Source organism: Chiroxiphia lanceolata, chromosome 2, assembly GCF_009829145.1.
Source record: "Chiroxiphia lanceolata isolate bChiLan1 chromosome 2, bChiLan1.pri, whole genome shotgun sequence".
NCBI lineage: Eukaryota > Metazoa > Chordata > Aves > Passeriformes > Pipridae > Chiroxiphia > Chiroxiphia lanceolata.
Genome location: NC_045638.1, coordinates 88,775,489 through 88,788,534, shown reverse-complemented (window position 1 = coordinate 88,788,534; position 13,046 = coordinate 88,775,489). Strand labels below are relative to the sequence as shown.

The window sequence follows — 13,046 nt, the reverse complement described above, 5'->3', positions numbered from 1 at the left end:
GCATTTCTTCATTCAAATTTTCCTGCTTATCTGATCCCACTTGCATGCCTCTACCACCAGTATAACTCCCTGTATTTCAATGCAGTTTTTCCTGGATCACAGCAGCGAGCAGGGGACCAAGGTGTGGGCATGGGTGTGATCATGGACTGCATCTACAGGTGGTAAGAGAGTCACTGTATTCCTGCACAGGACCTCATTTGCAAACCCCTTTGGAAGCATTTGTCTTTATAAAGCAGCATTACTAAAATATGGGACCTCTCTGGTTATGCTGGAGAATGCACCTGGTACATGGCTTTCCTGCTCCACTTTGCATAGGCTGTTTGGTTTGGGAAAGATGGGAAGTCTACGCTGGATTGAAATACCTCAGATTCCTTGGCTGTGTGCTTTTCCAAGGATATGTATATAACCCTGCGCTCTGCAAATGTTCGAGGCATTCCTTATTACATTACCTCTTGATGCACAGGGGAGCCCAGGCTTTCCTTTTTCTGGGTACTTCCTAAACCCACCATGCATCCCTGCACTCCCAGTCTAGCCCAGTGCTGCCCCATCATGCTGCAGTAGCCTGCTGCACATGGTTTGTGTTGACTCTATGGATGCCCTTTGCAAGCTCAAGTGATTTCTGCAGCTGAGTAAATACAAGTGTAGCCCATTGTGGATCCCTGAGCTGTATACACATGGCCTCCTCACCATCCCACCAGCAAGGACGAGAAATGAGGACCCTGCTGGGTTCTCCACCCTGAACAAACACTGGAGACCAGGTCTCCTTCATAGCAAGGGTGGGCTCCGTGTAGCCAAGGTGCTCCTGATGACCACTATTAGCATCCAGGGATGCAGGAGAAAGTCAAGACACCAAGCCAAGGATGTCTCCTTGCTTAAGCCACCATGATCAAGTGAGAGATTGTAACAGCAGGAGCATGGAAGAATGAAGACTGGGGAGGTGGCAGCAGGACTAGGTTGGGCTTCAAAAGCTGTAGGATTATGCCTAGAGATAAGGCATAGTAGGGTTTTCTTTCTACTGCAGAAAGCACCCCACACATAAGTGAATTGGGAGAGAAGCTCTGAAGATCCCTTTGGTGCTGCAGGTCTTCAGAGGGGTTTGAGAATGGCAAGGTACAGTTTCAGACAGCTTCACTAAGGAGAAGATAGGAGGGAGAAGCCCAAGGAACGACCATCAGACAGGCACCCTCTGACCTCCACAGAGAGTGGTCCTATATTAGTGGTGAACAGGGTGGAGCTGGGCTAACGGTTGGACTCAATTAGCTAATCCCTTGGTTCAGCCAAGGGGCCTTGGGGCCACCTCCACTCTGCACTTAGTCAAACAAGGCCAGGAAGCATCTAGACCTCATGAAACAAAGCAGCACTTATGGCTTCATGTGTCACAAGCACCTGGATCTTGTATCCATCATTTGGTTTTCTGCAAACACAGTACCTCCTGTATCACCATCAGGTTCAGGTGCCATGTTCCCAGGAAAATATCAGTAAACTGGAGGAAAATCAGAGAAGAACAAAGCAAACTATTATTATGGAGTCAGAGAGACTGACTTTCTGAGCTAATGTGTTTAGCTTGGCTTAATGGCAGCTTAGCAGGGGCTTGGCAACTCAACTGTCTGCAAATATTTGAAGGGTGTAAACATTATGGACAAGAGGGAAATCACTGAGGGAGTTTCACAGAGCAGGATGAGCAGGAATGAAGTGAAGGCATTAACCCACCATGATTGCTAACCGGGGCTTAGGTATCTCCACGTATTATTTACTCAAGCTCCCTCATCCTACAGCTGCTCTATACGTCTCCTTAGCCTCTGTTGTGTCAAGATGGAATTCAGAGAAGCACACACAACCCTTACATCGGGTTTTCTCTCTGTGGATGCCAACAAGGAGAAGATTTCTAGATGTTGGTGCAATTTACAGCTCACCATTGCAAGGGCAAGTGGTACCTAACACCAAACAGCCCTGCTCCCAGCAGGTGTTCAGGCTGATCAATGAGCACATTTCCCCACCTACACCCTGTTTTTCTCTTCTATCACCATCAGCTCAAAATCTAAAGCACAGGGATCAGGGCTGAGTTTTAGTCGAAACCTTAGGACAGACGTGGCAAGAAATTGGCTATTCCATATAAATTCTGCAAAATTGTTTACTCGAAGAACACATTCTTTAAATTCCTCTCCAAGCTCCTAAAACAATCAATTTTAGCATTTCATAACTATGTTTGGATTTTTCAGTTCAAAGTAACACTTATTTTCAAACTGCAAGGGTTAAAACAATAGCTCCAAATCAAAATATTTAATTTACAGTCAAAGGAAATATTTATTCATCTTTCAAGCTAACTTCTCCTCCAGCTTCACAGAACTGTCATAGAAACCCCCTAAAACAAGTAATTATATCTCATAGGGTGACTCCAAACTGTACTGTGACTCCCTGTAGTGATGTTGCTAAACCCCAGACGAGGATATATCCCAGTAGGCACAAAAAAATTGCTTACGGAAGGGAAGATTCAAATTTAGAGCAGTTGCCTATCTATAAATAGTCTGCAGAACTAAAATACATTCCATTTTGGCTGGAAATGCCTTTTTGCCTTGTAGTCATAAACACTCCTGCCTTTTATAGTTGAACCAAATATTTGGTTTCTATAGTTATAACAGTGAGTACCCAATGGCCTTTATTTTTAATCTGCACAGTGTTTGCATGAAAAGCAGGGCAGCGGTTTGTGGGGACCTCAGAGGAGTCTGGACCACAGGTGCATCATTAAAAATAAACCTGTGAACAACACAAAAAGCTCTCCCTAAAGTATCCAAACGCTCCAAGGTTTGCTTGTAAACAGCATTTCGCTTTTAGATGCAGCACTAAGTGCGCTGAGAGTGAAAAAGGCCAAGGAACTGGTGATTGCTAATATAATAATGAGGCTCTGTCCTACTAATCTGATGTTCTCAAAGCACTTTGCAGGCATTAATCATCCTCCCAGCAGGGCACGTTGGGGATCATCACTCTGAGCACGTTACAGGCCCAAGGCGGATGGGGGGAGAACCACGTACAGCCTGAAAGATCGCGGATGTCCAAGGAAGGGGTGGTCTGCATTGCTTTATGTATATATATATTAAAAAAGTCACGGCCACCTCCCTGAAACTTGCCTTCAAAGGGGTCTATTTATCTCTCTGACAGCAATGCACATGAAAGCCCTATTATTCAGCGCTTAATAAATCAAACACCCATCCACCAGCATTACTGATGGAAGGAAAAGGAAATGAAAGGTGACCTGCTTGGCTTGGAGATCATAGGACGCTTCCTCATCCACTTAGAATAATTTAAGGTAGTTAAATCCTGCCTGTAAGAACTAAACAGGTTTCGCTTATCTTCATGTCCCACCTCAGAGGGGATCTCAGGGTGGGATATTGGCCTTCCCAAGGGGCTCCTGGAGATTATGCTGCAAACCCAATGTCTCCATCCTTCCAAGCAGCAAGCCTGCAAACCCAGACTTGTACATGGGCAGTACTTTCCCTGCAAAACACCTGAATTCAGCTTCTTAGCAAATCTACAGCTGTTTTCATTTAACGCATCTGCATTTATTATCACGCTGGAGATGCCAAGAGGATGATGGGGCAGGAAGGGCGAAAGGTAAATCAGCCCAAATGCAGTTTCAGCAGGCCTGGGTTCACACTGGCCAGCCAGAGCCCTGGGGCACCTGCTCAAGCTCAGGAACAAGGGATATCTTAATGCCTCATCCTGTATTGTCTTCTGTCAGAAGCAGCAACTCACACTTGCTGACGTCTGCCTGGCACACTCCTGTGCCTGTTTCCGATGGGCTGATGGACGTCAATGTGCCAGCCAGTTGTGTGAAGCTGCATCCACCTGAAACAATTCCCTATTTCAGCTGTTCTACCCAGCTACAGAAAGACAAGGGAAAGCTGCATCGAGAAAAAAAAGCACCTGGAAATCACAGGGATTTATTACAAATTGCCCCAAAGGGACGAGTTTCTGCATGAGTCATGTAGGTTTGACCTCTGCCTCTATTAGGGCAAGAGAGTCTTGAATTATTCCAGGCCAGGGATGTCTGCACAGTGCTGGATGTGAAGAATGGATAATGCTGGGGGAAAAGAGCTGGTACAAGACCCAGCTTGTGGGAAGGGCCTGAAGACAGCCAAGGACATCTGCTCGTGGCAGGCAAGGAGCCACTGCTCCCTCCCTTAGATTCATCAAGGAGTGAAAGTGGATGTTCCAAGTGAGATTAAAACCCTTTACCCCAGCTTTTTGATATTCGCACAGTGCTCTTGGAAGAGCACCAGAGTGCTGTTGTGCAGCCGGGGGTACTTGTGCTCCTTGAAGCTCTGCAGAGATGTCACCCCCCTCCATGATGGCATAGAGCTTTGAAACCCTCTGAACACTGTGCATTTGCCTCAGGAGCTAATGAGGCTTTGACATGTCGCTCATTAGCATGTTGCTACCTGCAAATGGTAGGTCTCTGGCTTCTGACATCCCTCCCTCCTCTCTTCCACGGCATTAAAATGCCTTGCACTTGCTCTGTCACTGATTGCCAAACCTGTGGTTGCTCTGCAGTATTGATATTCTTGTATTTACCATCAGCCATCTCAGAGCTGTGTGGAAAAGGCCTACAGTAAATTGCTCCCATGATTTAACTACTCCCTTGGATTCCCAATGCCTTTCCAAGAAGCAGAAGGAAAGCTGAACATCACTGCATCAACCCAGTGCTGCTGGTTTAGAATGAAACCCTGAACGCCATCTCTGGCTGGAACAACCTCAGATTGCATTGGCTGTAAAACGTGATGTGTTTTGGGGTGCTGTGGGGCATAAGATGGCTTTGTGCTTGGCCCAGTAGCCACAAGCAGCACCAGGAACCCATGTTCCTGGCTTTAGGGGCAATTCTTACATCCTGGTGGAAGAGATTTTCTCATCTGTAGGTTCACAGAGATGCAGAGTGGTTCTAGGATGGAACACTAATCCCCATTAGGGACTACAAAGTAAGACATATGCCCAGTGTTTGCAACATGCAACAAACCCCATTTCAAACACACTTCTTGCCAAAATTGCCCTGTTCACACTCTATCACCTCTTGCAGCATCACTGGGGTTGTACAAAGCTGACTGCCCCCACCCACACGTCTCAGAACCCCTGTGTGCTCCCCAGGCAGGTTCTTACAGCAGCTGGGAAGCTCCTCCAGGGAGTCCTGAGGTTTATTTGGGAAAGAACATGAAAATACCAACAATTACAATAATTACTTCATCATGAGGCACCATGCAGAGCATCCGGGAACCATTCAAGGTTATAGAAGTGCATATCAGAACCACACCCTAGGAAGGATCTGTTTGTATTTCCTATGTACAGCCTCACAGGATGAATAAAATTTGTTGATGGGGGTCAGGTGAAAAGCTTGTCCAAGATGTCACACATGGGCAAGAACTGATGGCTTTTTTCAGAATAAGACTCTTCTGGGCTTAGCTCAGGTCAAGTCCAGCAACCACTCCCTGTGTATCCTGGTCTCTCACACATTCAAGCATTTTATACAATTTGGAAAAATTCAAGGAAATTGATTTTTTTAATTTTTCAAGAAAGGAATCATTTAACTAAAGTGTTAAGTGCAGCTGGAAAGATGAGGCTACTCTCAGGGAGCTCTGGGTCCTGGGATTGGGAAGGGGAGGGGCAACAGGACAGCAGTGCCCTCATGGAAGGGTCAAAGCAGCAGGAAGAAGACACATTTTTTATATGGAATAAGGTGTGATTTCAACAGCCAAACCTGCTTCAGCCTGGCCCAAGCCACCCCTGCAGCAGAAATATAGATTTAGGGCTGGATCCTCATCTCGGACACTCAGGTTAACATCCAGACAACCTCCACTGTTTTTAACCTCTCCTGGATTTACATCTCCATCAAAGGCAGGTTGCGAGAACCACCACGGCCACTGAAAGCTGCAGCCCCCTGGCATTCATTCAGCTGCCATAACTTCCCTGCAACTTGACTCGCTCATAAGTGCAGAATACAAGAAAGCTAGGGCTCGACAGCAACAATCTCCCATCTGCCAACTGGGTAAATCCCCTTGGTCTTCCAGAGAAAGATCTGAAAACCTGCTCAGATCTAGGAGGTTTTGGCTTGGGGATGCTGAACACTGAACACTCGGCATGTCTTGCCAAGGACCACCTGGTGGATCTGCTAGCGTGGGTCATGGCCAAAGGTCCTCCAGCCTCCCCACAGTGTGGTTGGTATCACATGTCCCAGGGAAAGGTGTAGAAATCCCTAAAACACTGAACTTGCTTGATTCTGGGAACAGCATCCCCCTAATCCAGGCAGCACAGGACATGCACAGCACACAGGGCTTAAGAGCCCCCTGACTGCAGCTGTAGCTGACGCAGAGAAACAGATCAGATAACAATGCTCCCAAAGCTTTTTTGTCTATATTCTAATATAATTAAAAAGTGGATAATCTCCTCCTCCATAAAAGCATTGGCTTCCTCTGAGAGCCTGTTTGGCTGCTGTGTTGAGCCAGAACAACCCAAAGGTTTGGTACATCTCTGTACTGAACCAGGAGATGGCAACAAAAGTTGTTACAAAAAGGGACATTTTGGAAACTCAACCTGGGGTCTTCAGAGATGGGGCTGAACTGTAGCAATGGAGCTATGCCCCTAGAAAGCTGTCGGTGACTTATTAACATGAGGTGACCTCTCTGGTGCTGGTGCCAGGCAATCCCAGCAGGAAGGAGTAACAAGTAATTTTCTTCTCTTCCTCTTTTTCTCCTTTGTTCTGAGTATTTTTGAAACTTAAGGGAAAAATTGTTATCACCATTACTATTTTTTTTTCCTTTGCAAAAAATGTCTACTTAACCAGATGAAGCTGGGAATCATCCTTAGCTCTTTGCCTGCTGTTATTTTGCCTTTTGTGTTTTTCTTCTGCCAGCTCTCTGAGGACATGAAGAGGCTGGTTATAAGAAGTGCCCTTTTTGATGAGCACCAGGCATGGCAGGGAGAGACAGCAAGAAAAATTCAACTCTTGACCTTCTGCACCCAGATCTCATTTGGTCCACTTTCTATTGATGGATAGCAGCAGGAATAAGACAAGCAGGTAGCCAGGCACTGCCACATACTCCCACTCGCCCAAGATATGAATCAACACCATCAAAATCCCAATTACGACACTATTTCACCTACTGGTTTCATTCCCCAAGGTGCTGCCCTACTGCTAATGCAGATTCACAGCAGTGCCACCTGTGGAGTCACATTCTGCTCTCAGATAAGCACCCTCAGACAACCCTTCTCATCCTCTTTATTTCTAGCCTCGTGCCTGGCACGTGCAAGTGACCCAGGATTTCTCCCAGCCCTTCTCTTTTGCAAATGCCTCCCTTCCTGCATCCCCATCGCCTCTTATGACAGACTTCAGATATTTTTGGCACAGGGGAAAAAAAAGCTGGGGGAAAGGAGAGAAGAGGAAGAGTCAGTTCTGCTTTGTTTCAATGAAAAGGAGAGGGCTGCAGTGGACATACCCGTGGGAACTGGCTGATCCATCTCCCTACCAAACTCGAGGGTCCCTGCAGAGGAGCTGTCTAGTGATGCCAGACAGCTCTTAGTTATTTTTAGGAAGAGCTTCCCCTCCTGTGTTGTCAATTTCATGCCACAGGAAATCTTTTCTTGGATGTTTTATTAAAAAAAAAAGAGCACAAAACAACCAAAAAATCACCTAATTTCCTGGAGTCTTCCTCTCTGCCTCATTTCTTTCTTTCAGTTTTCCCTGTATTTGTTTTTAGGGCATCAGCAGCTTTCACTCTATGTCCAATTCCAAGTCCTGCATGCCAGCATGGACTTCCATTGCATTCACAGCTGCTGCATGGGAGGAATTAAATGACCTGAGTTCCCTCCGGCACCTGGAAAACTACTCCAGGGAGCATCCTCATACAACACCTACTCCAAATGCCTTTGAACATGTGAAGCTATCCCACTGACTTTGGCCAATGGTAGAGCTGGCCCTTGGGGCACAGCAGGAGCACGTGCAGGCTCGTCTTCCACATCCATATGTTCCATCCGGAAACATCGATTCTCTTTCTATAGGAAGGCAGGTTATCCTGGGGCAGAGGAAATGTTTCCTCTTCCCGGCAGGATGTTTGCAGTGAGCCCAGAGCAAAGTATGTATAGAAACCTCCTGATGCGGAGATTTCAGTAAACACCTCCCAGCAAAGAGCCTGGACCAATGTCAGTGCCCCCAGAGCAGATTACAGCCAGCCCCAGGGGAACAGCCAAAGACAAATGTAAAAAACCTCTATCCCACCCTCAGGTAGAGGGTCCCCCACTAACAACAGTGACCAGTAAAGTTGGGCAGGATCCCTACGGGGAGTTCTCCATACCTGGCACATCCTGGCCCAGGTCTGGTCAGAAAGGAGTTTTTATTCCCCCCCCCCCCCCCCAAATTTTCCTCTTGAATAAGGAAAAGCAAAGCATCTCTGTAATTTTTTTAGTAATTTTATATTTTTCTGACCCCGAAAAATGATTTATCAAAAAATTCCCAGCTCAGTCTGTTAATATAATTGAGGTCTCAGCCCTTTACCTGGCTTAATGCATAAATCCTGATGCACAGCTCATCAAGACAAACCTCTCCTCCAGGCCCTGGACAAGGCACCTGGCTTCAAGGTTTGCAGCCGAAACTTTTAAGAAAATGAGCCCTTTGCAGCCTGAAATGTCTCTAGGCTACACAAAGAGGTTTCAAGAGCTCTTTGGTAAGACCTCTGATTCCTCTTCTTATACGACACATGACGAGTTACTGGAGTGCTCTGGAGTACAGTATTTGGAATAGAGAAAACCACCCCCAAAGAAATTCAGTGCTCAGGAAGGAGTTTTTCCTGTGCTGCTGCAATTTAGGGATTTGAGAACTTCAACCCTACACGCTGCATGAGGTCATTAGCTAAATCAGTTTCACCCTTTTGGTATTCAAATCACAGCCTCCAACAGTGCTTGTGTGAAGAGATAAAGTGGTGGCTGAGCCATAAGCTCTTTTGGATGCTGATAAAAAAAAACCCCTTTTAATTGCTTGATGTGATCGTAATTATTTCATTTGCCCCTATTTCCCTCTCGACATGAATCCAGTCCCTGTGGGATCCAGCACAGCGCAGTTCTGTCACCCTTTCTGTCTTGTAATCTTTAGGGATGAAAATCAGGGACTCAGAGAGGTAGAGTGGGAAAACACAAGCTGTCCATACACTTCAGCAATGTTTGATACTTCATGAAAAAGGAAGTAAACTAGATGTTTTAGAAATAAAAAAGGATTTGAAAAATGTCTTTCTTTTTTTTTTTTTTTTTTTGAGTAAATCATGCCTACACATCCTGTTGCCTTACTGTGGGACATGCCTGAGTGGTGCATAGGTGGTTTTAACACTAATGATGGGTCAGTCCATCAAAGTTTATTTTAATTTTATGACCTTTACAAGAAGCTCTTGTGTAGCAATGACTAAAATAGCAGCCATCTCCTGTTTGTGCTGCAGCGAAACCATCAGACACACCACCAAAACAAAAAATATCACCCTTCCTAATTCATCATGTAAACACTGTTGGCCTAATAAACTCATCAAGCCAAAGAGGTGTTGAACTGACACAGTGCTTCTGGATCCCCCAACGACCCCTGCCCATTCATGCAGGGGACCCAGCAGTGTATTTTCCTATAGGGATTTGCAGGGCAGGGATGGGGAGGATGTCTTCAGTTGTGCCTGGTGGCCAGAAGCCTCCAAGACGTGATGTGCTTATTCACTGTACCTCCAGTTTCTGTTAAACACATCCCCAGGGCTGACCCTTGTCACTGTCAGTAGAGAAACTCAGATCCATCAACATCAGCAAAACCATTCCTCCTGCACAAGTATTGTACCAGGCTCACGTGAACATGGAGCACAGCACACAGAAATAATGGTGAATGGTAGGACTGTGGGAAGAGATGGAGTCTTGCTTTGCTAGCCAAAGTTTTCAAAAGTTTAATGATGATGATAATAATAACAGTAATAATTTTTAGGTATCTGATATTCAGAAAGGACCAATCACCTCCATAAGGAAAACCAAGCACTAGCTTGAGACCTGCTCCTGCTTCCAACCATTGGCAGCTAAAAGCTGTAGTTGCCCTACTTGCATTTATTTTTTTAATTTTTTTTTTCTTTGAAACATTCACATGAATAAAGTCTTGTTTGTGATAAAATTACATCACTTGGGCTGAAAGAGACTTCCTGCTTTTCTTCATCTTACTATCTCATGACTGCTGTCTCTTTGTAACATGCTCACTTCAGTACTTTGGGTTTTGCTAAATCAGTGAGATTAGCAGCTGAGGGGATGTGCTGGCGTGGCTCTGAGGGCAACACTGTCGTCTTAGATAAACTTTTTCCTTCTCATTGCTTCCCCCCAGCCTATTGCTTTTGCCAAAACACACAAAATTAAGGGCATCAGGTTGATGGGGATATTTCAGCGATTTCAGCCCAGGTCCTACTTCAAATGTCACACAACACAAGAAGCCATCCCTTTGACTCTGAGAACAGGTCCTGAGAACTTAGAGAAAAATGTGGAAAATCTGCAACCTTTTAGTACATTGATCAACCAGACCCTCTTTCCGAAAGCTTGGGCTAAAATCCCAGATTTCAAGTCCTCCCAACTTCACACACAATCATCAGCTCCATCACGAAGACACGCAGCTACACAGCTCTGAAGGTAGATGAGCCACTGAACTAAAGGGATTGCAAAGGTAATTGGGGACAGACTTCAACCTCAGAAAGGCTTAGGGTGCTTACGCAGTGCTAATGATAAGATAATTTAGAAATATTTTAAACCTGACAACATAACATATTAGCTCCAGCTGCAATTTAGTGCATGTTATCAGGTTTTTCATTGCTTTTCCCTTGCTGTGATGGATTCCAAGCTTGCAGTTATTACAGCCATTACATCCTGATTTTAATGGGGGGTGCTTGCAGCTGTCACCATGGGCTGAAAATATATTCTTTATGTCAAATTGCACAGGAGACTTTTCCTCTTTGAGTCACTGACAGGTCACCTCCCAAAACCAATTAGCTAATTGTCTCATATCACTCCCTGAAGAGCAAGAGAAATGAGTGACTTGTGAATGAACTCTGCTCATAGAAAACACTTGTTCTCTCTCTCCCTCTCTAATTTTTAATTTTTTTTAAACCTTAATTTAATCTGTTGGCCATTCCAACAAATGAGGCAGTGTGCCTGCCCATTCCTTGCATGCTGACTCTCTGCCAGAGCATTTGACTTTTTTTTTAATAAAGGGAAAAAAAAATTAATAGTGTTTCTTTCCTAGAATATATAGACAAGTTGCTGAACAAAGGGGGTTATCCACAACCATTGGGTCATGCTTGGGTCCTACTCCCAAATTTGCTATTGGCTCTTCCTGGCTTCAGCCTGATCCTCAAGAGGTGGTGAGCTTCTTGGTTAGTGTAAGGACACACTCGTGCCATCTTTGGTTTCAATCAGCTGCGTTAGGAAGCATTACTTTACTTGGCAGAACTGCTCCTCAGGCAAAGCCCCTCTTGGCTGTTGGCTTTATGAGTACCAAGCTGTCACTCTTATTTGTATTTCTTTGAGCTCTGCAAAAGTGATGCAAGTAGGGGAAAATAAAGAAAAAAATATAAATTGCTCCTCACTGCATATCAACTAAGTTGCATGTTGTATTGCACAGAAGACAGAGGAGAGATGTGGCTTTATGTACAGCAGCACGGAGAGAGGAGACCCGTTTTTCTGGCACAGACAGGGATGTGAGTGGATCAAGAGAGATGGGCTGGCGTCAGCACGCCCATTACAGGGGCAGCCACAGGGGCAAATCCTGAATGACAAATCCCTGTGTGTTGCTGAGCTCCACAAAGAAGCCCTGTGCCTGCCCAGCAACACCTCCCCTGCTGCTGGATGTTGCTAGAGCATTTAATTTAATTACATTATCACAGTTGAAATCCTCCAAGAAAACTGAAATATCTGCTGCAGTTATCACTAAGTCACCTCCACCTTCCACAATCCCCTCTGACCCTGCTCACCTCAGCAGTAAGACCCTCAAATCACCCTTGACCAACATGAAAATCCTCTACATGGAGATGACTGGCTCGGTCAGAGCAGAGGGTGCTTCTTAATGGGATGTTAGTAATGCTTTCTTTCAAAATATCTCCCATAAGGTATACAAACTAGTGAAGTATGTGCTAGATAACTGGACAGGGACGTGGGTCTCACTTGGGCATGACTGTCTGCAGAGCAGCTTTATCTGCCAGACTGGATGGTCCTAGTGGAGACCAAGTTGACCACAAGCCAGCAAGTTGCTCTCATAGCAAAGAAAGTCTCAAGCCTCTTGGGCTGTTTTAGGCTGAGTGTTGCCAGCAGGTCCAAGGAGGGGACCCTTCCTCCCTGTTCAGCACTAGATGCTGGGTCCAGTCTGGGCTCTCCAGTATGAGAGAGGCATGGATGTACTGGAGAGAGTCTAACAAAAGAGCCACAAAAGTGATGAAGGGACTTGAGCATCTGACATTCGAGAGGCTGAGAGAGCAGGGACCACTCAGCCTGGAGAGAAGGCGGCTCAGGGGGATCTATCAATGTGTATAAATACTGATGGGGAGGAATTAAAGATGACCAAGACAAACTTTTCTCAGTTGTGCCCAATGGCAGGACAAGAGGCAATGGGCACAAATTAAAAATAGAGGAAATACCATTTCAACATAAGGATAAACTTTTTTTTTTAACTGTGAGGATGGTCAAACACTGGTGCAGGCTGCCCAAAGAAGCTGTGGACTCTCCACCCCTGGAGATACTCAAAATACTAAGCAATCTGCACTTGCTGACCCTGCTTTGGGAAAGGGGTTGAATGAGGTGATTGCCAGAAGTTCCTGCAGGCTCACTGATTCTAGGCTCTAGTGGATGATCCCCTCCATCTCATTTCCTCCATTTTCCTTTCAAGCTGCTTGTCCCTTCCCTGCAGTTGCATCTCCAAACACAACACCTTCCCACCCTCCAACCTCCCAGCTCAATGGAGGAGTTCAGATCCTTGATGGATCAGGTTTGGGAGGAACTGAATGAAAACAGCAGGTCAGGAG

At 45.6% G+C, this 13,046-nt stretch overlaps 1 protein-coding gene across 1 annotated transcript in view; it reads right to left on the bottom strand.

Annotated features, from left to right (window-relative positions):
* The window catches only part of GAB2 (GRB2 associated binding protein 2), a 91,726-nt gene that overhangs the window by 54,364 nt on the left and 24,316 nt on the right, over positions 1 to 13,046 (bottom strand).